At 43.0% G+C, this 26819-nt stretch overlaps 1 long non-coding RNA gene across 1 annotated transcript; it reads left to right on the top strand.

The window, feature by feature from the left end:
- Positions 1–8987: 8987 nt before the first annotated feature.
- LOC120991517 lies at positions 8988–26819 on the top strand. Its single transcript, XR_005776704.1, has 3 exons — positions 8988–9122; positions 18870–18872; positions 26808–26819. It is a non-coding gene; the product is annotated as an uncharacterized LOC120991517 (long non-coding RNA).

Below are 26819 nucleotides of genomic sequence, written 5' to 3'. Positions count from 1 at the left end.
GGTGAAATGAAGGATTTTAATCACCCATAATATGGCAAACTTGCGTCGTTTCGGCTCACAAGAGCCTTCCTCAAGCATAGAGACAGTGAAAGTGAATGCATATAAAAGCATATCATAAGTGACCAACCAATACAATGTGGTTACAATTAAAGTTAAATTGAATATATCTGTTACAAATAAATAAACAAAGTGCATGTGCATAAAGTGACATGTGCCGTGCGATCCACAATCTCAGGATAATATCCCTTTGTGCAGATCAAACAACATATAAAAAACATCAAATTCATATCGATTTGAATCATAATTGAAATTGTAATAAAGGTGATGAAATATAATGGATGAAGATCATAAAAACTAAACCTTAGGAAGCCATGGCACCCACATAGACCATCGCGTTCATTGAGCGTCTCAATCTCTTCATTGCGCATGTCCAGACAAACTTCATCATGTGTGTCATAGTATTTCGATGCGACGCATGTGCTCTGCAGAACCGAACTGAAACCGCCATTTTGCTTGAAGGCATATTGCCCTACGGTTCCTATTCGTATTTATTACATAAATGTTGACTGTATAGGATGTCTCCTGAACGAAGTATATAGCCGCGGTAGGGATCTCCTACGTGAACCAGCATATGGATCTGGTTCGGGATCCCGCCCTGCCGAGATGGACACCAAACCATAGGGTCGTATGTGTCAGAGGGGGACACCTCAATGAACCCCGCTGACACTAACAGCCCAATTGCTGGCAATAACGCAGCCGTAGAGGGGTACTCCCTCAAAATTACAAAGACAGCATCACACCAAAGAATAATTACATGTCTGGAATTGCGCATAAAAGAGAGAACGCTGATGTCACCGCCGGGCCGCATCGCTTCCAAAAAAGGCAAGGTTCAGGGGTCCGCATCCAGTATTGTGCAGGTTAAAATCTCTAAAAGGCAAAGAGAAATTCATACATTAGTTACTAAATAAATATTATATTGTATATGAGTTACAAGCAGTACTTTCACAATTCTCCTGAACTATCATACATGTATGAGAAGGGTAAAAACCACATGTACAAAGAAAATCAAAGTCAACCCCAAATCTAGGGACTCTCACCTGAACTCAACATTAAGACCTCTAGGGTGCAAGCTATCCAGAACATATATCCATCGCAATTCTCTTTTCTTTAACATTGCTAAACGGTCACCACCTCTTCTGGGAAGTGTAATCTGGTCAATGATCCAGCATCTTAGATCCCGTTCAGTATGTTGAAGGGATCTAAAATGTCTGGAAACTGGTAAATCCGTGCGCTTTTTCCTTATTGAATTTCTATGATTATTCAACCTCAATTTCAATTCTGTTGACGTTTCTCCAACATATATTAAATTGCAGGGACATGCCAACACATAAATCACATATGATGAAGAGCAGGTTAAATGACATTTAATGGGATATTCTTTTCCTGTGGATGGATGTATAAAAGACCTGGATTTACAAATGAGGCGACAATTGACGCAGTTGAGGCATGGGAAACATCCCAGCCCTGAGTGCGTCAATGTTCTCTGTATACTGCTTTTTTTAGGACCTACATCTGCTCTGACTAAATGATCTTTGATGTTTCTATTTTTGCGATATGATAGAAGAGGGGGAAGTCTAAACTCAGGAACATCTTTAATGGATCTGCTTAAAATACTCCAGTTGTCTTTCAAGATCCGTCCTATCGCCATACTACAATCAGAGTATGTGGACATGAACGGTATCCTTTGGGTCTTTTGAGAAGCAGTTTGTACTTTTTCTATGTTTGCATGTAATATTTTACTTTTTTGTTCATCTAACAATCTACGAGGATACCCCCGTTCCTTGAATTTGCCTGCCATTATTTCTAGTGTAGTTACTAACTCAGCCTGATCTGATACAATGCGCTTTGTAGGCAAAAATTGTGAATGAGGGAGATGTTTAACCAAGCTGCGAGGGTGGTTGCTTTCAAACCGTAAAATCGTATTCCTGTCGGTTGACTTGACAAACAGACCCGTACAAATTGAACCATTAACCAATTTGACATTGGTATCCAAGAATGACAGTTGTGTTTTGGAATAAGATACTGTATATTGAAGATCCGGATTAATACCATTAAGGTATATATGAAATTCACTTAGTTGCATTTCCGTACCAGTCCACAGGAGGGAGACGTCATCTATGTATCGCCACCACCTAAGAACATGTTGAAAGTGGTGGGATACATAGATAAAGTCCTTCTCCATGTGGCGCATATATATATTTGCGTACAATGGGGCCACATTTGACCCCATCGCAACGCCACGTTTCTGATTAAAGAAAGTGTCTTGGAACAAGAAATAGTTGTTCTCAAGAATCAATCTCAACAGAGTATTGATGAAATACTTTGTATTCTGTGTTATAGGCGAATCATCCAAATATTTATTGACTGCAGCGATACCCTTCTCGAGTCCTATTGATGTGTATAAAGATACAACAGACTCTGGTACAGACTCTGTTTTTAGCAGAATAGCTATTTTCCTTGACAAGATACTAAGAGATTTTTCGACAGCTGGAAAATCATATATTAGAAACACAGGGGACTTTCTGCAACAATTGAGAGCAGTTGATGTCAGTGATGTGCAGTCTTTAACTCTTGTGTCCTTTGATGTTGTATCTTTATACACATCAATAGGACACGAGAAGGGTATCGCTGCAGTCAATAAATATTTGGATGATTCGCCTATAACACAGAATACAAAGTATTTCATCAATACTCTGTTGAGATTGATTCTTGAGAACAACTATTTCTTGTTCCAAGACACTTTCTTTAATCAGAAACGTGGTGTTGCGATGGGGTCAAATGTGGCCCCAACGTACGCAAATATATATATGCGCCACATGGAGGAGGACTTTATCTATGTATCCCACCACTTTCAACATGTGCTTAGGTGGTGGCGATACATAGATGACGTCTTCCTCCTGTGGACTGGTACGGAAATGCAACTAAGTGAATTTCATATATACCTTAATGGTATTGATCCGGATCTTCAATATACAGTATCTTATTCCAAAACACAACTGTCATTCTTGGATACCAATGTCAAACTGGTTAATGGTTCAATTTGTACGGGTCTGTTTGTCAAGTCGACCGACAAGAATACGATTTTATGGTTTGAAAGCAACCACCCTCGCAGCTTGGTTAAACATCTCCCTCATTCACAATTTTTGCGTACAAAGCGCATTGTATCAGATCAGGCTGAGTTAGTAACTACACTAGAAATGATGGCAGGCAAATTCAAGGAACGGGGGTATCCTCGTAGATTGTTAGATGAACAAAAAAGTAAAATATTACATGCAAACATAGAAAAAGTACAAACTGCTTCTCAAAAGACCCAAAGGATACCGTTCATGTCCACATACTCTGATTGTAGTATGGCGATAGTACGGATCTTGAAAGACAACTGGAGTATTTTAAGCAGATCCATTAAAGATGTTCCTGAGTTAAGACTTCCCCCTCTTCTATCATATCGCAAAAATAGAAACATCAAAGATCATTTAGTCAGAGCAGATGTAGGTCCTAAAAAAAGCAGTATACAGCGAACATTGACGCACTCAGGGCTGGGATGTTTCCCATGCCTCAACTGCGTCAATTGTCGCCACATTTGTAAATCCAGGTCTTTTATACATCCATCCACAGGAAAAGAATATCCCATTAAATGTCATTTAACCTGCTCTTCATCATATGTGATTTATGTGTTGGCATGTCCCTGCAATTTAATATATGTTGGAGAAACGTCAACAGAATTGAAATTGAGGTTGAATAATCATAGAAATTCAATAAGGAAAAAGCGCACGGATTTACCAGTTTCCAGACATTTTAGATCCCTTCAACATACTGAACGGGATCTAAGATGCTGGATAATTGACCAGATTACACTTCCCAGAAGAGGTGGTGACCGTTTAGCAATGTTAAAGAAAAGAGAATTGCGATGGATATATGTTCTGGATAGCTTGCACCCTAGAGGTCTTAATGTTGAGTTCAGGTGAGAGTCCCTAGATTTGGGGTTGACTTTGATTTTCTTTGTACATGTGGTTTTTACCCTTCTCATACATGTATGATAGTTCAGGAGAATTGTGAAAGTACTACTTGTAACTCATATACAATATAATATTTATTTAGTAACTAATGTATGAATTTCTCTTTGCCTTTTAGAGATTTTAACCTGCACAATACTGGATGCGGACCCCTGAACTTTGCCTTTTTTGGAAGCGATGCGGCCCGGCGGTGACATCAGCGTTCTCTCTTTTATGCGCAATTCCAGACATGTAATTATTCTTTGGTGTGATGCTGTCTTTGTAATTTTGAGGGAGTACCCCTCTACGGCTGCGTTATTGCCAGCAATTGGGCTATTAGTGTCAGCGGGGTTCATTGAGGTGTCCCCCTCTGACACATACGACCCTATGGTTTGGTGTCCATCTTGACAGGGCGGGATCCCGATCCATATGCTGGTTCACGTAGGAGATCCCTACCGCGGCTATATACTTCGTTCAGGAGACATCCTATACAGTCAACATTTATGTAATGAATACGAATAGTAACCGTAGGGCAATTTGCCGTCATGCAAAATGGCAGTTTCAGTTCGGTTCTGCAGAGCGCATGCGTCGCATCGAAATACTATGACACACATGATGACGTTTGTCTGGACATGCGCAATGAAGAGATTGAGACGCTCAATGAACGCGATGGTCTATGTGGGCGCCATGGCTGCCTAAGGTTTAGTTTTTATGATCCTCATCCATTATATTTCATCACCTTTATTACAATTTCAATTATGATTCAAATCGATATGAATTTGATGTTTTTTATATGTTTGATCTGCACAAAGGGATATTATCCTGAGATTGTGGATCGCACGGCACATGTCACTTTATGCACATGCACTTTGTTTATTTATTTGTAACAGATGTATTCAATTTAACTTTAATTGTAACCACATTGTGATTGGTTGGTCACTTATGATATGCTTTTATATGCATTCACTTTCACTGTCTCTATGCTTGAGGAAGGCTCTTGTGAGCCGAAACGTCGCAAGTTTGCCATATTATGGGTGATTAAAATCCTTCACTTCACCACTACTTTGGAGTGCAGCCCTACTTTTTTCGTCTCTAAATTATCGGGTATTGCCGTCACCCTACTTTGGACCTTACACCCGCATCCTGGTTGGTGCTCCCATTGGACTTTTCTTTTATATATATATATATATATATATATATATATATATAAAAATAGATACTTATATAGACCTAAATGCGGCCAGTCACGGTGCCCCCCCCAGCCTAATCCTCCTGCATTCCTGCGAGGGAAGTGACACCAGATGGCTGGACAATCATGTCCAGCTCTGGGTCACTTCAAAAGACAAGGGATCATTTAAGATCTTCTTGCATTCTGGGAAAACATCTCCAGCAGGGCTGAACATGCCCCCACCTTCCTCAGGGGGCCAGTTATCTGTTCTGAGTGCATGCATTCCGTCACATGCACACGATGATGTTATATCCCTGCACCTTAGGTTGAAGAGGGGGAGGTGGGCTGCTATGCTCATATTAGCCCAAGCCAGGACAAAGGATCTCTCTCTTGGGACTGGACAACAAACAGAGACACACATGGGAGCAGCTCCATGAAGGAAGATGGACCGAACAGTTCCCCATGGAGGAAGTTGAGACAAACAAGCTGGCTAAGTAGCAGTAAAACCTGCTCTGCAACCCTGTATCCCACCTGATATTTAACCCCTTGCTGAACTGCCCCTGCCTTGTACCCCTACAGCAGTGTGTTAACCCCTTCACTGCTGCTCTATACCTGTTGTACCCCTGTACCAGCACTGACCCTGTGTTAACCCACCAATCTTGGGTTAACCCTTGTTGTATTACACTAACCTGTAACCCACGGCTACATCCCTGTCTATATCCCTGGCCTGCAAGTATTAACCCTTGCAGTGCCACAATTTGTTGTTAACCCCTTGTTATCCCCATAGGGACAGGGAGTAGCCAGGTGGGTGGGTGCTGGTATTTGGCCACACCCCTACCCATCCCTAGGACCGCCCCCTAAAACCACCCCTTTAGAGAACAGGGATGCAAGTAAAATTGCCAGTGACGGTCGTCACAGCCAGGCTGCCAGTGCCCGCGGCAGTGGCGACTCTAGGAACAATATATAGGGGGGGGCACAAAGATACCACAGTCAAAAATGGGGGGGCAAAAACAAAATAAGTATGTATAAATAAGATTACAAAATACGAGAGAATTGCGGTATGCAGGGATACATTTATAATAAAACAATTTACTTACAAAAGAAGCTATTCAGTCGTCTGCTGTGCCGTCCTCTGCTTGCTTCCGCGGATTCTTTCCCCTTCTTTCTGTCTCTCGTCAGTGCGCAGGCATACTGTTATGGTGGATCTGTGGAAGACACACTGTTATGGGGGCATCTGTGGATGACACATTATGCCTCTCATTAGCCCACGTTATGCCTCTCATCACTCCCATATCAGCCCCCATGCCTCCCATTAGCCCCCATATCAGCCCTTATGCCTCATTAGCCCCCATTATAAGCGATTATGCCTCATTAGCCCACATTATTCCTCTTATTAGCCCCCATTATAAGCCATTATGCCTCACTAGCCCACATTATGCCTCTTATTAGCCCCCATATGCCTAATTAGCCCCCATTATGTCTCTAATTAGCCCCCATTATGCCTCATTAGCCCCCATATGCCTCATTAGCCCCCATATGCCTCTAATAGTCTAATTAGCCCCCATTGTGTCTCTATTTAGCCCCCATGATGCCTCTCATTAGCCCCCATTATGCATCATTAGCCCCATATGCCTCCAATTAGCCCCCATATGCCTCCAATTAGCCCCATAGCCCCCATATGCCTCCAATTAGCCCCCATATGCCTCCAATTAGCCCCCATATGGCTCCAATTAGCCCCATAGCCCCCATATGCCTCCAATTAGCCCCCATATGCCTCCAATTAGCCCCTATAGCCCCCATATGCCTCCAATTAGCCCCATATGCCTCCAATTAGCCCCCATATGCCTCCAATTAGCCCCCATATGCCTCCAATTAGACCTCATATGCCTCCAATTAGCCCCCATAGCCCCCATATGCCTCCAATTAGCCCCCATATGCCTCCAATTAGCTCCCATAGCCCCCATATGCCTCCAATTAGCCCCCATATGCCTCCAATTAGCCCCCAGGAGGACCAGGAAGTGGTAAGTACAGAGCGTTCACCACTTCCTGGTCCTTCGGTACACTAATGAGCGCTTCCATAATGTAAGCGCTCATTCGTATTCATCTGGGAGAATCAGCGGGGGGGCACCCGGGGGGCGGGGCGAGTCTGTGAAAATAGGTGGCGGAACGCCGTTCGGGCGCGTTCCGCCAGAAAAAAAGCCCTGTATATATATATATATTTATAACCATTGATCTATAAATATACACTCACCTAAAGAATTATTAGGAACACCATATTAATACGGTGTTGGACCCCTTTTGCCTTCAGAACTGCCTTAATTCTACTTAGCATTGATTCAACAAGGTGCTGATAGCATTCTTTAGAAATGTTGGCCCATATTGATAGGATAGCATCTTGCAGTTGATGGAGATTTGAGGGATGCACATCCAGGGCACGAAGCTCCCGTTCCACCACATTCCAAAGATGCTCTATTGGGTTGAGATCTGGTGACTGTGGGGGCCATTTTAGTACAGTGAACTCATTGTCATGTTCAAGAAACCAATTTGAAATGATTCGAGCTTTGTGACATGGTGCATTATCCTGCTGGAAGTAGCCATCAGAGGATGGATACATGTTCTCATTCTGTTTACGCCAAATTCGGACTCTACCATTTGAATGTCTCAACAGAAATCAAGACTCATCAGACCAGGCAACATTTTTCCAGTCTTCAACAGTCCAATTTTGGTGAGCTCGTGCAAATTGTAGCCTCTTTTTCCTATTTGTAGTGGAGATGAGTGGTACCCGGTGGGGTCTTCTGCTGTTGTAGCCCATCCGCCTCAAGGTTGTGCGTGTTGTGGCTTCACAAATGCTTTGCTGCATACCTCGGTTGTAACGAGTGGTTATTTCAGTCAACGTTGCTCTTCTATCAGCTTGAATCAGTCGGCCCATTCTCCTCTGACCTCTAGCATCCACAAGGCATTTTTGCCCACAGGACTGCCGCATACTGGATGTTTTTCCCTTTTCACACCATTCTTTGTAAACCCTAGAAATGGTTGTGCGTGAAAATCCCAGTAACTAAGCAGATTGTGAAATACTCAGACCGGCCCGTCTGGCACCAACAACCATGCCACGCTCAAAATTGCTTAAATCCCTTTTCTTTCCCATTCTGACATTCAGTTTGGAGTTCAGGAGATTGTCTTGACCAGGACCACACCCCTAAATGCATTGAAGCAACTGCCATGTGATTGGTTGACTAGATAATTGCATTAATGAGAAATAGAACAGGTGTTCCTAATAATTCTTTAGGTGAGTGTATATAGATATAGCATAATAGACTGTATTTGTATTGTGTAATAAATATTTCTTTGTTCATAACATACAGTGTATAGTCTTTTATAGTCGCCACCGTAGTAGTAGTAAGTCGCACGTAGTTTAGTTCAGTGTAGTGTATAGGCAACAGAGGTAGTTAGTTAGCTAGACAATTAGCTAATTAACATAGAGCTAGATATTCCTATTTTATAAATAGGCGGAGTCATCTCTAGACGATTCCCGCCTATTTATGAATATTAATTAGTGAGATTAACCAAAATTTCTATAATTAATATTTCCCTTTACATGAACAGAGACGGTTGTATTATCTTTTACATAGCAATGACGGATCCGGCATGAACACCATTGAAAGTCAATTGGGGACGGATCAGTTTTCTATTGTGTCTGAGAAAATTGATCCGTCCCCATTGACTTGCATTGTGGCTCATGCCGGATCCGTTTTGCTCAGCATCCCATGACAGAAAGAAAACCGCAGCATGCTATGGTTTGCTCTCAGGTATGGGAACACAAGCAAACGGAACGCATTTTGGAGCATTCCGTTCTGTTCAGTTACATTTTGTCCCCATTGACAATGAATGGGGACAAAACGGAAGTGTTTTTCTCCGGTACTGAGACCCTATGATGGATCTCAATACCGGAAAATAGAAACGCTAGTGTGAAAGTAGCCTAAGTTACTTCTTTCTGTAATTAGAGGATTAACTCATTGAAAATGATAGTCCTTGCTAAAATGTTGTATTTCCTGGAACCTGCTGTTATGGTCTTTACTTTGTGCTGCACTATGGTATTTCAGGCCCTGTCTACTTCTGTTGTCCCTGCCTACTTATGTTACCCAGTCTATCAATTCTGTCCAACCTACAACACAGGGCCACTTTTAGGTTTTTTAAGTTTCCAAACCGCCCTTGGTTAGATGATCCTTTACTCAGGTTAACTCCTTGATCTTGACATTTATTTGGGTTCGGGTAGACCTAAACTAAAACTTGCCACACTCCAAAGACCTAATGAGCGGCTGTGCCTGATTTATTTTTGTAATATTTAGCGGGACAGCTCAGTTTTATATCTAAATGAATCTCTGACTCTCGTTTACCTAATTCTGAGCATCATTTAACTCGTTTTTTTTTTTAGCTGCAATCTCTGTGACCTGTATTAGTACTCAGGGACTATAGACCCAGGCACCGCTTTCCAGTCTTTAGATGAGCTACACAGGCTTGGTTGCATTAGAAAGCGGTATCTTGCTTTACTGCATATAATAAGGGATAGTCCCCTATGGCGTAACTCTGGCCCTCTCTCATTTAACTAGGATATCCGATATTTGTTTTTAGATATCTTGGGGACTGAGCACGATGTTTCAAGTGTTCAAGTCTACTGTTACACTTAGGCCTCATGCACACGACCGTTGTGTGCATCCGTGGCCGTTGTGCCGTTTTCCGTTTTTTTTGCGGACCCATTGACTTTCAATGGGTCCGTGGAAAAATCGGAAAATGCACCGTTTTGCAGCCGCATCCGTGATCCGTGTTTCCTGTCCGTCAAAAAAATATGACCTGTCCTATTTTTTTGACGGACAACGGTTCACGGACCCAATCAAGTCAATGGGTCCGTGAAAGAACACGGATGCACACAAGATTGGCATCCGCGTCCGTGATGCATGGCCGTAGGTTACTTTCATACAGACAGATCCGAAGATCCGTCTGCATAAAAGCTTTTTCAGAGATGAGTTTTCACTTTGTGAAAACTCATATCCGACAGTATATTCTAACACAGAGGCGTTCCCATAGTGATGGGGACGCTTCTAGTTAGAATATACTACGAACTGTGTACATGACTGCCCCCTGCTGCCTGGCAGCACCCGATCTCTTACAGGGGGCTGTGATCCGCACAATTAACCCCTCAGGTGCTGCACCTGAGGGGTTAATTGTGCATATCATAGCCCCCTATAAGAGATCAGGGGCTGCCAGGCAGCAGGGGGCAGACCCCCCTCCCTCCCCAGTTTTAATTTCATTGGTGGCCAGTGCGGCCCCCCCTCTCTCTATTGTAATATCATTGGTGGCCAGTGTGCGGCCCCCCGCCCCAACCCTCCCTCCCTCTATTGTATTATCATTGGTGGTCAGTGTGCAGTAGCATCCTGGTTGCCATGGTTACCGATCGGAGCCCCAGCGATTAAACTGGGACTCCGATCGGATCTCTCCGCTGCCACCAATGATCGGGGGGGGGGGGGGGGGGAGAGGGAAAGCCGCACACTGGCCACCAATGATATTACAATAGAGGGAGGGAGGGTTGGGGCCGGGGGGAGCCGCACACTGGCCACCAATGATAATACAATAAAGGGAGGGAGGGTGGGCCGGGGGAGGCCGCACACTGGCCACCAATGATAATACAATAGAGGGAGGGCCGGGGGGGCCGCACACTGGCCACCAATGATAATACAATAGAGGGAGGGGGGGGCCGCACACTGGCCACCAATGATATTCAAACTGGGGAGGGAGGGGGGTCTGACCCCTACTGCCTGGCAGCCCCTGATCTCTTACAGGGGGCTATGATATGCACAATTAACCCCTCAGGGGTTAATTGTGCGGATCACAGCCCCCTGTAAGAGATCGGGTGCTGCCAGGCAGCAGTGGGCAGTCATGTACACAGTTCGTAGTATATTCTAACTAGAAGCGTCCCCATCACTATGGGAACGCCTCTGTGTTAGAATATACTGTCGGATATGAGTTTCACGATCTAACTCATATCCGACAGTATATTCTAACATAGAGGCGTTCCCATGGTGATGGAGACGCTTCAAGTTAAAATATACCATCGGATTGGAGAAAACTCCGATCCTATGGTATATTAACTCCTGACTTTACATTGAAAGTCAATGGGGGACGGATCCGTTTGAAATTGCACCATATTGTGTCAACGTCAAACGGATCCGTCCCCATTGACTTGCATTGTAATTCAGGACGGATCCGTTTGGCTCGCACGGCCAGGCGGACACCAAAACGACTTTTTTTTCATGTCCGTGGATCCTCCAAAAATCAAGGAAGACCCACGGACGAAAAAACGGTCACGGATCACAGACCAACGGAACCCTGTTTTGCGGACAAAATATGAAAAAATACGGTCGTGTGCATGAGGCCTTAAGGCTACTTTCACACTGGTCTTTTGGCTTTCAGTTTCTGAGATCCGTCATGATCTCTCACAAGCGGCCCAAAACAGATCAGTTTTGCCCTAATGCATTCTGAATGGATAAGGATCTGATCAGAATGCATCAGTTTGCCTCCGATCAGTCTCCATTCTGCTTTGGAGGCGGACACCAAAACACTACTTGCAGCAGTTTGGTGTCCGTCTAACGAAACTGAGCCAAACGGGTGCGTTCTGACACACAATGTAAGTCAATGGGGACGGATCCATTTTCTATGACACAATCTGGCACAATAGAAAACGGGTCTGTCCTCCATTGACTTTCAATGATTTTCAAGATGGATCCGTCTTGGCTATGTTGCAGATAATACAAACGGATCCGTTCTGAACGGATGCAGACGGTTGTATTATCTGAAAGGATCTGTCTGTGCAAATGCATGACGGATCCGCACCAAATGCAAGTGTGAAAGTAGCCTAAAACAATTACAGAACTTAAAGAGGTATTCCGATTTTAATCATTGCATTTATTTGTTTAGAGAATAGCCGGTTATACAAATTTCTAATATATGTGTATTTAAAATTATGCTTGCAGACCTTTATTATATTATTATATCCACATAATATCCTCTCTCTCAAAGGAAAAAAAATTGTATGGCCCATTTTAGTCCTGTAAATCAAGCATGCCGAAACGAATTTCTGAAGTGATCAACAATAACGGCGGAGCTACTCATTACTGAGTTCATGTTTGGAAGTTGGATTTCTGTTTTGGGGGGGGGGGTAGTTTTTTTTTGGAGGTGTGGTCCTAAACTTTTGATCAGCTGAAAACTGAAAAACAGCCTGTTTCAGTTTAATTGTTATTTTCAATTAATTGAATGCTCAAAAAATGTTTTGTCTCACTCTCATTTCTTCTTGTTGCATGTTGAAGCTCTACTTGGAACCTTGTTAAGATCCAAAAATGTAAAATATGATTTTTTGCCATTTTTCAAGTGGTCTTAAACTTTTGATCAGGACTGTATAAACAAATAAATTTAAAAATGAAAATCAGAATACTCCTTTAAGGATTTGTTTTCGATACTTGTTTAGCGAAGTATTCAAATGTATTCCATTACCTCATACTCTTCTTTCTCAATTCCCACCCCCATTGAAAGAAATATCATTTTACCCTTTGATTGGGATGCTTCGCTCATTAGGTCTCAGGGGTTTGGTGTCTCATATACACCCACCTGCTATCTGGCAAATTGCTATATGAGAAAACAAGTATTACAGTGGCTCAAACCTCTCGTACCAACTGGATGCGGTGCACAACCCTTGCGGCCTACCCCTGGTCGCAAAGAAAGCAAAAATTATAATATATAGTGGTAGGGGGCACTCAACTATCTGGTACCAGATGGATAATCAATATGGTATTAAATTATATTTAATCAAATAGCATGGGTAAATACAGAAATGTAATCTTCATCAGAACAATATACGGTAATAAATCACACATAAAATGGCGCCGTAGAAATAAGAATAAAAATGTATATAAAATCATACAGATTATAAATCACTGAATATTACTGGTAGTGGGGTATGTCCCGGGACTGATCATCCGAACTCTAAGTCCCCTGTATGGCATAGATGAGTTAGTAACAGTCCACAATGCAGTAGTCAACAAACTCCCGGTATATTACAGCCAGTTATCGCTGTTACCTCAGCGTGAGGTGATACTGGTATCAAAGTGGGGGTCACTGCAGCCTGCTTCCCAATATATCAATGGGATAGATGGATTTAAACCAGTTGTTGGCTATGGCATTGTGGACTGTTACTAACTCATCTATGCCATACAGGGGACTTAGAGTTCAGATGATCAGTCCCGGGACATACCCCACTACCAGTAATATTCATTGATTTATAATCTGTATGATTTTATATACATTTTTATTCTTATTTCTACGGCGCCATTTTATGTGTGATTTATTACCGTATATTGTTCTGATGAAGATTACATTTCTGTATTTATCCATGCTATTTGATTAAATATAATTTAATACCATATTGATCATCCATCTGGGACCAGATAGTTGAGTGCCCCCTACCACTATATTGTCACGGGGTTCCAAGGTGCACTCGGTCCCCCATCGCCCGCAGACCTGTTGCTTAGCTTTGGGATTGAGGATCTGTGTTTGACCTCATTCCCAGGGCGGCTTTACGAGCTGGGTGGCTCCCTGCCTTGAGCGCCTGTCGAACAATTCTTGAGGTCGTATGTTGCTGATGACCAGCAATTATGGGTGAAATTTCTTCCATTGGCTGAATTTGCTTTGAATAACCGTGTCAATTCTTCCGCTGGGGTCTCCCCTTTCTTTTGTAACCATGGTTTTCATCCCCGTTTTCATTCTGGGTCGTCCGTCTCCTCCTCTAACCCTGAAGCGGATAAACTCTCCTCCGAACTGTGCACAGTTTGGGCCCGGGTTCAATCGAACCTAGAAAAGGCTCAATGTTCTCAGAAACTCAAGGCCGATAGGAGACGTTCAAGGGGGGTAAACTTTCAGGTTGGGGATAAAGTATGGTTGTCCTCCAAGAATCTATCTCTCAAGGTAACTTCTAAAAAATTTGCTCCTCGTTTTATTGGACCATATAAGATCACGGAAGTGATTAACCCGGTATCTTTTAGGTTGGAGCTGCCCGAGTCATTCCACATTCATAATGTGTTCCATAAATCTCTGCTTAAAAAATATTTTGAACCGGTAGTACCATCATTTAGAACACCCTGAAAAGCCATCGCCTGAAGTCTTGGGTCCGGTGGCCCCTCGTAAAAGGGGGGGTACTGTCACGGGGTTCCGAAGGTGCACTCGGTCCCCCATCGCCCGCAGACCTGTTGCTTAGCTTTGGGATTGAGGATCTGTGTTTGATCTCATTCCCAGGGCGGCTTTACTAGCTGGGTGGCTCCCTGCTCCTAAGTCTGCCTTGAGCGCCGAGCTGATCACTCGGTGCTCGACTGGTTGGTCTGTCGGTCATGTGACGCTGGCCACGTCACATGACCCTCACTCCCCACTATAAATACAGGCAGCCTGCTGGCTACAGGTTGCCTGTTAATTTCTAGGTTCCTGGCTATTTGTTGGACTGCAGAATACTTACCTGATCCTGTTCCTTGACCATCCTTTTGCCTGATCCTCCTGTACTGCGCATCCGTCCTGGTATTGTGACCTCGGCTCCCACCTGACTACTCTCTTAGGACTCCTCTTGTACTTCTCTGCTCTCCTGGTATTTGACCCCGGCTTCTCTTGACCATTCTTTGCTTAATCCTTTGTACTTTGTAGCTTTCCTGGTATTGACTCGGTCCGTTCACGTCCTGTTGTTTGTCTGTCTGTCATCCCTGCACTTATTCCAAGTTAGGGATTGCCGTCCAGTTGTCCCCTGTCATTAGGACTCGCGAGGCAAGTAGGCAGGGCCAGGGGTAAGGGTGGAGCGCAGTGGTCACTTCCCTCCCCCCCTGTGTGTGTGTGTGTACATGACCGTTACATATATATGTTATCAAATTGCTATATGAACCTAGTATAGCTGAATCTAAATGAAAAATGCTGATTCCTTCTTTCTCCGTGGAGGATTGAGTAACAGCACAGCAATCTGACCTAGGAGTATCTCCTGCCACAAATAATAAAATTATACAACTTTGTATTGCCACCATTCATCTGCTTCATATGGGCAGGATTCCCACTAATGCTTGCCATAGATGTGCTGCGGCTTATATGGACTTTGCCCATATTATTTAGTTATGCCCTTATGGTTCCTCCTTTTGGATGGAAATATTACAGTTATTAATGGATACTAGATAAACTGGTTCCACAGTTACTTGAGATCAGCCTCCTGAGTGTTACGGTATTATGTTTGGTCTTATTATGAACAGATCCTATAGCGAGGAGTATTATTTTACTCCAGGAAAGCTATTGCTATGAGATGGATGACAGAAAGGCCTCCAACCTGGTAAATAGTGTGCCTCCATATGAAAGAATAGGTTGTAAACACCATGGACGACTCGATAAATGCCAGCGGGTGCGGAGTGTGTGGTTCCCCTCTTTTCAAACCCTTTTTAATGTTCAAAGGTTTAATGATCTAATAGCGACTAATTCTGTTTTTGAATGTATCTCTCAGACGATGGCATTTCTTACCTTATTATCTGCTACCAGAAACTTATGTTAGATGATATTTGCTTTCTATAATAATAATTAGACAGCGAATAAAACTGTGCAGTACTGTATTTCTGTACCTATATAGCACCATGCTATTGGTTATAGTTTAGTATTTTTTATTTTAATTTCTGTCCTCCCTTGAGGATAATGTATACTCTTATTTTTTTTCTTGTATGTTATTTTTATGTTTGACTGTGTTTTTAATAAAATTTGAATACATTTTTTTCATTTCCAAATCCTTTTCTTTCCATGTAAGAACTACAACTTCAAGCACGCCATTACAGTTGCAGAACTTCAGGACCTGCTGGGAGTTGTAGTTTACCTTTCTGCAAACTGCGTATTATTTTGTCGCAGTGATGGTGCGGGCAGAGGAGCTGGTAGCAGCTGTTTAAAGGGTAATCCCATCCCATAGTATATATATATATATATATATACCTGTATATATATATATATATATATACCAAAATTCCATCTCTGGGACCCATCGAAAGAATGGAATTCCCGTGGACCTCGTTCCCAACCGCCATAATCTTTATACCATGGAGAGGTTGCCATGCTTGTGTGTGCAACATGAATGAAAACACTTAGTTTAACCCCTTCCCACACCTTAACATAATAGCACATTAGGATCTTCAGGTGGTTAGTGCACATTGGGGTATTATTACCATATGTCAAGGTGATTGCGGCTTTTAGAAATGTGGCTGTCACGACCTTGGTCATGGTCGTGACTCCTTGACCCGCATGCAGTTGCCCGCGGTCTGCTCTTGTTGTTCAACCACTGGTGAGTGCTGTTACTATGTTGCCTCACGTGTGGTTGCCGCTGGCAACATAATAGAATTGGCAGTATAGCTGCCTGAGCTGTTGCTAGGCAGCTTGCTGTCAAGTGCATGCGGTTGCACCTGGCAACGTGTGTTTATATGTGTGCACTTTCCCTGTCTGGTGTGCATGGGGTTTATTGTGTGTGTATTCCCCTTTTAGTGGCTTCACTACCCTGTTTGGTGATGGAAGGGTTAACTCCTTTCCTAGTGTGTGTGTGTGTGTGGGTGTGGCTGCTTGGCCTATTTAGCTTCTGCTGGAAGCCATAAGTCTGAGGGGTACTCCAGACATGTTGCTGGAGTCATCCTCCTGGTAGCCTTAAGCCATCTCTCCAGTGAGGGCCACCCTTGTGGTCATAAGTTTATGTTACATGATGTTATTTTATGCTTATGTGGTGTTTGTTATTATTGCACCTATGGATCTGGGTTCCTGTGTGTTTATGTGTGTGTGCTGTGTCCTTTTATGTTGGGTGTGGACATCAGCAGTTGAGCACGGGATCCAGTCACTGTGTCTGTGGCAGGTAGGGGTGGAAGTCTTTCACTCTCCTGCCATATCCATAGGCTGTTTATGTTTTTCTTCCTTTGCAGTTTGGCCAGTTTAGACTCCTGTCCATCCGTATTCAGGAGGAACAGGTTGTCTTACCCAGCTCCTAGCTCAGGGATCTGTCTAGGGCTAGTAGGGAAGCGAGGTTCCTGAGTATGAGCCCTCCTACCATCAGGGTCGGCTCATACAGCTAGGAGTCAGGGTCATATTAGGGATGCGCTAGGAGGTGACCTGCTCCCTAATTCTGTTGTCCTGGTCAAGCAGCTTCCGCTTATGTTAACATCACACGGATTAGAGTTACCCCCACTCTAATCCGTGACAGTGGCAGTCCAAGATGCCTGTTCTGTAAATACATACAAAGAGCAACAAAGGCGACTTCATACAGTACAGGTAAAACTTTTCAGATTAAAGGGGTTTTGTCACTTCAGCAAATAGCATTTATTATGTAGAGAAAGTTAATATAAGCCACTTACTAATGTATTGTTATTATCTATATTGCTTCCTTTGCTGGCTGGATTCATTTTCCCATCCCATTATTTACTGCTCGTTTCCATAGTTACGACCACCATGCGGTCCATTAGCGGTGGCCCTGCTTGCCCACTATAGTAAAAACCACTAGCCTATGTGCGCTTCTACAGTCCCAGCCACCAAAGAGGTTTGCACTTTTTTCCATAGTGTGCAAGCACGAGCACCACTGATGAATTGCAGGGTGGAAACGAACAATGTAAATTTGCTGAAAAATGAATCTAACCAGCAATTTATCCAATGGCACAGAAGCTGAACGGGCACCTGGCTAAGTTTCTGGTAGTACAGTATCTCCCTTTCCATGCAGTTGACTCTGCAGCATGTTTCAGAGATCTGATGGCTTGTGCCAACCCAAGGTGGAGAGTCCCAAGCCTGCATATGTATGTTGAACAGAAGATGGGCCAGTCCTTGGGCCTCTCGGTGTCTAGTAGAGTTCACGCTGATGTATGGAGTTGTTACTTTGGTCAAGGACAATATATATAATTCACAACGCAATGGGTAAATGTGGTTATGGCCCAGGCACACCAGAAACTTGGCTAGGTGATGGCCTCTGCATTGTAATGCTGGGATTATTGTGCCAATGTCCTCTTTTTTTCTCCTCATCTTCTACCTTGTCATCACCCTCCCATCTAGGTACAGTTCACAGTGGTCCTCCAGCATATCAACTATGCAAAGCTAGGCGTTGTCACACGGTTCTGCACCTGGTCAGCCTTGGTGAACGGAGTCACACCAGGAAGGAACTGCTTGGAATCATCAATAAAGAACTCTAACACTGGCTGCCTTCTTGCCAACTGGAGATAGGAACCATGGTTAGTGATAAAGGGAAGAACATTTTGTCTGCGCTGCATCAGGGAGGGCTGACCTATGCGCCCTGCATGGTACACGTCTTCAATCTCGTTGTCACCTGGTTCCTCAAGTCTTCCACTGAACTGCAAGAGCTGTTAAAAATCTCCAGTTGGCAGAACTATGGGATGAATGATGTCATTCCACTCCTTCATATCCTAGAGGGGATGCTGAGAAATCTGATTGGCCAGGGGACAGGAGACGTGGTGCCTACATCTCACAGCCACCTGAGCTCTGAGGACATTAAACTGGCAGAAGAGGAGGAGGAAGATCTCCTGGAATACTGGGCAGGCAAACTTGTGTGGCCGCAACTGGCCGAGTTTGTCATGGGCAAGCTTTCCTGCCCAACTAGTAGTGTGGCATCAGAGCGGGTGTTGTTCAGTGGGGCATAGGTTCCCCTATGAGAACTCGCCTTTCCTTCCAAAATGTTGAGAGACTAACCTTCATAAAGATGAATCAGGCGTGGGTCAACCAGGATTTCCAGACACCAATGCCTCATGCAACAGAATAGATTATTCTGCCACTAGTGATCATACTGTAGTGTGCTGGCACACTGGAATATTGTGCAAAATGGTCCATTACTTCTGGTCACATGTTGCTGCCACTATTCTGCCATATTTCTATAATGGGGCTTCTTGGCCTGCTAAATTTTTGAAAATATATGCATGCCATTGGGTACCAACACTGCTGTTGTTGGGTTCTGCTACTACTGTGATCTACTACCATCTTGTGCTGTATGCCACTTCTGCTGCCCCCACTCCCCACTCTGTAATGGGGCCACTATTGTCACTGTTACTGCAATTGCTTCCACCCTCCCCAGTTTGTCATAGGGCCACTACTGTCACTGCTACTGCCACTGCTGCCACTTTCCCCACTCTTTCATGAGACCACCTCTGTCACTGCTACTACCACTGCTGCTGCTACCCTCTCCACTACTTGAATAATGGTGCACTGCACAGTTATATACACGGTGAAAAATTGTACCAGATTCTGTAGTTCAGCAGTCTTCTACACTCTCCCTGCACTCTCTCTGCAGTTTAACTTCCAAGCTTTTACACTGAGATTGGGCCACCAAGTGGGAAGAATATGATTAGTAAGATAGTGCTAGGTATACCAGATTTATAGCGATTCGTGACAAATTAATTAGGAAAAACAAATCGAATTTCTTTGTGAACTTCAGAGAAGCGGTCGAATCTAATTTTTTAAAACTTCGCTCATCTCTAGTAAATATTTTATAAGCATAACATATATATATATATATATATAGATCCAGAAAAAAGAGCGGCACTCCGATAAGTAAAAGCAAGTCAACCCTTTATTCACCCAGGTGGTGCAACATTTTGGCTCCAAGCATGAGCCTTCTTCAAGCAAAGATACAACTCAAATGGTGGCAATTATATAGGAAAATCAATCAACATACAAATCATGTGATCACATATCACCCGGTGGGTGTGTTACAAATCATGACGACAATATAATAAATAAATACAGTGTCACATAGTGCATTAAATAGAAATACAAATCATAAATTAAAAAGCATAACCATGCGTGCTAAATATATGGTGCAAAGTATATATAGATCGAGTACAATAAACTTGATCAAATAATATGTCCACACTGATTATACATAAGTGTAAATGATACAAGGGGTGGAGCAAGGAAGTGGTATCGCAGACATACCCGACCAGCAGGGAGGCTCATTCAATGCCGCTATGTCGGCGTTGTAGACATCTCATTGCGCAGGCGTGGTACAGCACCAATAGCAGACATTAGACATGCGGGAAACGCTGCGCGTCATCAAAGCAGGCCGGCACTCATACGTCACACGGACGTCATTCCAGTCAGCCGCGATGTATTGCCCCATGCGCATGCCCAGTAAAGAGCCTAGCTGAAAAGCGCCATCTTGGTGATTGGAAACTTGTATCTTTGCTTGAAGAAGGCTCATGCTTGGAGCCAAAACGTTGCACCACCTGGGTGAATAAAGGGTTCACTTGCTTTTACTTATCGGAGTGCCGCTCTTTTTTCTGGATCCATTTATTGGGGTTACAAGTCCATTACCCTTGAGACGTGCACCCGTACCTCTCTCCTTGAGCCAGTGCTGCCATTTTTCTTTTTATATATATATATATACACTGCGTGCAGAATTATTAGGCAAATGAGTATTTTGACCACATCATCCTCTTTATGCATGTTGTCTTACTCCAAGCTGTATAGGCTCGAAAGCCTACTACCAATTAAGCATATTTGGTGATGTGCATCTCTGTAATGAGAAGGGGTGTGGTCTAATGACATCAACACCCTATATTAGGTGTGCATAATTATTAGGCAACTTCCTTTCCTTTGGCAAAATGGGTCAAAAGAAGGACTTGACAGGCTCAGAAAAGTCAAAAATAGTGAGATATCTTGCAGAGGGATGCAGCACTCTTAAAATTGCAAAGCTTCTGAAGCGTGATCATCGAACAATCAAGCGTTTCATTCAAAATAGTCAACAGGGTCGCAAGAAGCGTGTGGAAAAATTAAGGCGCAAAATAACTGCCCATGAACTGAGAAAAGTCAAGCGTGCAGCTGCCAAGATGCCACTTGCCACCAGTTTGGCCATATTTCAGAGCTGCAACATCACTGGAGTGCCCAAAAGCACAAGGTGTGCAATACTCAGAGACATGGCCAAGGTAAGAAAGGCTGAAAGACGACCACCACTGAACAAGACTGGGCAAAGAAATATCTCAAGACTGATTTTTCTAAGGTTTTATGGACTGATGAAATGAGAGTGAGTCTTGATGGGCCAGATGGATGGGCCCGTGGCTGGATTGGTAAAGGGCAGAGAGCTCCAGTCCGACTCAGACGCCAGCAAGGTGGAGGTGGAGTACTGGTTTGGGCTGGTATCATCAAAGATGAGCTTGTGGGGCCTTTTCGGGTTGAGGATGGAGTCAAGCTCAACTCCCAGTCCTACTGCCAGTTTCTGGAAGACACCTTCTTCAAGCAGTGGTACAGGAAGAAGTCTGCATCCTTCAAGAAAAACATGATTTTCATGCAGGACAATGCTCCATCACACGCGTCCAAGTACTCCACAGCGTGGCTGGCAAGAAAGGGTATAAAAGAAGAAAATCTAATGACATGGCCTCCTTGTTCACCTGATCTGAACCCCATTGAGAACCTGTGGTCCATCATCAAATGTGAGATTTACAAGGAGGGAAAACAGTACACCTCTCTGAACAGTGTCTGGGAGGCTGTGGTTGCTGCTGCACGCAATGTTGATGGTGAACAGATCAAAACACTGACAGAATCCATGGATGGCAGGCTTTTGAGTGTCCTTGCAAAGAAAGGTGGCTATATTGGTCACTGATTTGTTTTTGTTTTGTTTTTGAATGTCAGAAATGTATATTTGTGAATGTTGAGATGTTATATTGGTTTCACTGGTAAAAATAAATAATTGAAATGGGTATATATTTGTTTTTTGTTAAGTTGCCTAATAATTATGCACAGTAATAGTCACCTGCACACACAGATATCCCCCTAAAATAGCTAAAACTAAAAACAAACTAAAAACTACTTCCAAAAATATTCAGCTTTGATATTAATGAGTTTTTTGGGTTCATTGAGAACATGGTTGTTGTTCAATAATAAAATTAATCCTCAAAAATACAACTTGCCTAATAATTCTGCACTCCCTGTATATATATATGAGCTAACTTACAGGTAAAATCAAAAGGTAAAAGTAAAATCCACACAGTTCATGGAAACCTAAAAATGAACAAAACCCTTCAATCAGTTATTTTCTACAGCTGTTTCTATCTTGAAGAAGGGGAAAGTACATGACCTTTTGGTCACTGCTTCAGTTGTGTAAAATTCCCAAAAACTGGTGAACAGTTTGCAGAACAAAAGGTGAAAATGGTTCAAAGTCCTCTGTTAACTGTGTAAAAAGTGTTGAAGCAGTCGACTGTTTACTTTTTAAGGGAATATACACATGTAGTCATTACGGAAATAAAACTGACAACCCTTCTGGTCTAACTTAGGGTACTTTCACACTTGTGTTATAGGATTCTGGCAGGCAGTTCCGTTGCCGGAGACGCCCGCCAGATCCGGAAACCGTATGCAAACGGATAGCATTTGTTTCCGGATCCAGATGCGGATCCGTCTAACAAATGCATTCAAATACCGGATCCGTCTCGCCGGTGTCATCCGGAAAACCGGATCTGGTATTTTATTTTTTTTGCATTTTTAAAGTTCTACGCATGCACAGACCGGGAAATCGTATCCGTTTTCCCGAAACACTTGGTACCGGATCCGGCATTAATACATTTCAATGGAAATTAATGCCAGATCCGGCATTCCGGCAAGTGTTCTGTAATTTTCCCCGGAGAAAATACCCCAGCATGCTGCAGTATTTTCTCCGCCAAATACAGTAAGAGGGACTGAACTGGAGACATCCTGATGCATACTGAACTAAATGCTTTCCATTCAGAATGGAAACTGAATGAAAACTAAAGCGTTTTTTTCCGGTATTGAGCCCCTGTGACGGTACTCAATACAGGAAAACTTTAACGCTAGTGTAAAAATACCCTTAGGCTACTTTCACACTAGCGTTCGGAGCGGATCCGTCTGATGTTTCATCAGACGGATCCGCTCCTATAATGCAGACGTTTGCATCCGTTCAGAACGGATCCGTCTGCATTATAACTTAGAAAAATTTCTAAGTCTGAAAGTAGCCTGAGCGGATCCGTTCAGACTTTACATTGAAAGTCAATGGGGGACGGATCCGCTTGAAGATTGAGCCATATTGTGTCAACTTCAAACGGATCCGTCCCCATTGACTTCCATTGTAAGTCTGGACGGATCCGCTTGAAGATTGAGCCATATGGTGTCATCTTCAAGCGGATCCGTCCCCATTGACTTACATTGTAAGTCTGGACGGATCCGCTCGCCTCCGCACGGCCAGGCAGACACCCGAACGCTGCAAGCAGCGTTCAGGTGTCCGCTCACTGAGCGGAGCGGAGGCTGAACGCTGGCAGACGGATGCATTCTGAGCGGATCCGCCTCCACTGAGAATGCATTAGGGCCAGACGGATGCGTTCGGGGCCGCTCGTGAGCCCCTTCAAACGGTGCGCACGAGCGGAGCCCCGAACGCTAGTGTGAAAGTAGCCTTAGAAGTGTTCACTGGCAAATAAAAGGTGCAACAGCGCTCTGCAAACATTTATATATAGTTATATTTTGACCTGCACATTTGTTTAGTTTTATGGGATGCACTATGTTTGTTTTTGCATTGTACAGGGTGGTCCAAAAGTATGGAGACACCTGAATAAATGGGAAACAGTGGTTGAGAACACCTTCCTGTGTGTGGCATGTTGCTAAGGGGAGGGGGAAAATCTGTGAGGGGCAATGTCCAACACGGTGACCGTTTTGAAGCCACTTTGGAGCTTTTCAAATGGGAAGGGGTGCATGTGATACATGTATCCGGTAGAGAATTTGATGAGGAATCCAAATCTGTGCTTAAATGCCACATACCTTTATTCATGCCAAGGTTATTAACATGCAAGGAGATTTCAGAGATTCTGCTGATCTCCAGGGAGCGCAGTACCCGAGTCATTGCAGTGGATTTCAATACTCGACACCATAAGAGACCATCCATCTGCCATGGCACAGTTTGCAAATTGCCTGCAAAATTTTCCCAAACCGGTTCTGTGTTGGTCCTGACAAAAACAGAACTGCCACGGGTGAAGCAACAACAATGGTCAACCTGTCATCCTTCAGCAACAGCCTACATCGTAGTGACGCAGCCTGCTGGTCAATGTCAGTATAGCACTGACATTAAAATGCATTGCACAATAGGAATAGTACAATGTATTTTAGAAGCAAACAAAAGATCACCTATTATTTATTTAAATTATTTATCAACTAAAAATAATTCCAATGAAAAAAGCGCTTTTCAATGGAAAAAAATGCAAAAATAAAATCTCCTCACATTTGGTATCACCGCGTCCACCGATTGACACTATACTGTACAAATATCATACTGTTTTTATGCTGAACTCCATTAAAAAGCATGAAAAAAATACCAGCATTGCTGCTGGAATAAAAAGTGATTAATAAGTGTTATGTACCCCAACATGATACAGATGATATCTACAAGTCGTCCTATGAAAAAATCAAGTCCTCACACAGCTCTATAGAAAAAAAATAAAAAAGTTACGGGTCTTGGGATACAGCGATGTTAAAACATTTTCTTTAGAAAAAGTTTATTATGTAAAAAAAACTATATGTATTTTGTATTGCTGTAATCATACTGACCCAGAGAATTAAGTTATCAGAAAGTTAATAAAAGTGAATCAGTAGGTTTTGTGTACCCCAAAATGGAAACGTTAAAAACTAACACTTGTCCGAGCCAAAACAAGCCTCAATACAGCTACATATATAGAAAAATAAAAAAATTATAGCTCTTGGAAGGCGACAATTAAAAAAATTGCTTTAAACATGGCGCCTGCTTGCGCGTGCAGTGAGCACCATACCTTGATACGGAAATGTGAACTGAAAAATAAAAAAAGTTATGGCTCTGGGAAAACAGGGAAGAAAAAAGAAAATTAAAAAATTAAAAAACCTCCGGTATCCTAGATGTTAAATATGCTTGCTCCCTATCATAACCTCTGACCTCAAACGTCTGTTTAAGCTCATACACTTCTTAATCAAACTAAATCAAATGGCAGCTGAACCTGGTCCTCTGGCATTGTTTTATAGACAATGCGGTTTTTATACCACAGGGTGATGAAACGTCCCTATTCAAGTTAGGCTGAGTTCACACTTCAGTTATTTGATCAGTTATTCCCATCAGTTATTGTGAGCAATAACCAGCAGTGAAGCGTACTCAGAAATAAGGTATAATGGAAAGATCTGCACCTGTGTTTTTGACTGGTTTTGGCTCACAATAACTGATGGAAATAACGGACCAAATAACTGAAGGATGAACTTGGCCTTATTTGGGCAATTTACTCCCCTTACCCTCCCCAATGTCCAATTTTGCAAATCTGACATATGTCACTTTGTGTTAAAAAATTGTGTTGAGCGAACCAAAGTTCACAAAGTGGACTTCCATCTGGATTTCAAGGAAAGCCAAATTTCCTCTTGCTTCGTAGTAATGAATCGATTTTCCCTAAAATGGTGGTAAAAATAAAAATCTTACTTACCTTCCATTTGAATGCGAAGAGGCTGCCACAGCCATTTTGTTTGAAGATTCCATGCGAAATCTTGTGCATGGTGACGTATGATATCACCACTCTGGCCGACGTGATGAAGTCATCATGTGCCGTGTGAGATTTCTCGCTGCATCTTCAAGCAAGATGGCTGCCGTGGCCTCTTCGTGGTCAGAAGGATGAGGTAAATATGATTTATTTTTATTTATTTGATTTTTTATGATTTTTTACCAAGGTGAACGCCTCGATCAATCTCAGTCAAGGTATAATGGCAGTCCAAAAGTGTCTATCGAGAGGTTCTTTGACAGCTGAGTGTAACCAATTTTTACCGGCTTTTTTAGAGATTATACTGTACAAGAATTACTTTGCGTTTAACAACCAGTTTTATATTCAATTATTGGGGACAGCCATGGGGTCCAATGTGGCCCCAACATATGCAAACATCTACATGGCACATTTGGAGGAGGAGTTTGTCTATGTGTCGCACCACTTCAGCAATGTCTTGGGGTGGTGGTGATACATAGACAATATCCTCCTTATCTGGAAGGAGATGGACATTGATCTAGACAACTTGCATTCTTATTTGAACACTATAGACACTGACATCAGGTTCACCTTGGTAAAATCACATGAGGCTGTTCAATTTCTGGACACAACAGTATAGGTGAGGGATAAGGGCTTAATCACGGATCTATTTGTCAAACCGACAAATTATAACAGTAAACTCAGTTTTGATAGCTGCCATTCATGTCCAATGGTCAACTCCTTACCTTTTAGCCAGCTCCTGAGAACGGGAAAGATAGTGCAAGATTGTAATTATTAAGAGCAAAGACTAGATGATATGGCTATCAGATTTCAGCATAGAGGCTATCCCAAAAAACTGGTTAGGTACCACAAAAGCAGAGTAAGTTGACTTATCAGGGATGGTCCATCATCGGATACACAGTTTAATAAAATTATGACAAGTAATCGTATCCCCTTACTTTCTACCTACACTTAACAAATTAGGGACATAGCCAAGATCATACGTAAACATTGGTTTACTTTATCAGACTGCCACATATCCCAGAATTACAGAGCCCTCCTCTT

This window comes from Bufo bufo, chromosome 2 (genome assembly GCF_905171765.1).
Source record: "Bufo bufo chromosome 2, aBufBuf1.1, whole genome shotgun sequence".
Taxonomy (NCBI): domain Eukaryota; kingdom Metazoa; phylum Chordata; class Amphibia; order Anura; family Bufonidae; genus Bufo; species Bufo bufo.
This window is presented reverse-complemented; position numbering and strand designations above follow the sequence as displayed.